This window comes from Antrostomus carolinensis, unplaced genomic scaffold (genome assembly GCF_000700745.2).
Source record: "Antrostomus carolinensis isolate BGI_N321 unplaced genomic scaffold, ASM70074v2 scaffold34027, whole genome shotgun sequence".
NCBI classification, from domain to species: Eukaryota; Metazoa; Chordata; class Aves; order Caprimulgiformes; family Caprimulgidae; genus Antrostomus; species Antrostomus carolinensis.
In genome coordinates this window covers 6040-6586 of record NW_010330064.1, presented here as the reverse complement: position 1 = coordinate 6586, position 547 = coordinate 6040, and positions in this window count along the sequence as shown.

Sequence of the window (547 nt, the reverse complement as noted above, 5' to 3'; positions counted from 1 at the left end):
TGGACCCAGACCATTGTACATCTCCTCTCTGTGGAGACAGAGCTGGGGAACAGCAGGTCCCCCTCCCCTTCCACTGCCGTGCAGGGTGTCACCCCAGAGACGAGGGACGGGGACATCACGCTGGGAGCTCTGGCTGCACAAAAGGCCCCACCAGCACAGGACGATGCAGCACAGGGCAGCGCCATGAGCCCACTGCAACGCTCTGAAGGATGAAATGATTTCTTTCTTTTGTCAGGTAGGACCTGGATGAATCCCTGGAAACGCAGCAGAGCTCATGGGCAGGCTCAGGGGCACCACTGTCCTGCTAACAAGCTCTAACAGCACCGTGGGCCATTTACCCCTGCCCATCATCCCAGTTCCCCCTTCCCCCCCACAAGAGCTGCTGTGGCCACGCACCCAGCGTGGGGAGGGTCCAGGACCCACGGGTGAGGATGGCAAACGTGGTTGCATGGGACAGCATGGCAAAGGGACTCACCAGGTGCAGCCACAGAGGAGCTGGGGTCATGGCCATGCCCTCCCCAAGCCTTTTGCATCACTTGCCCCACCT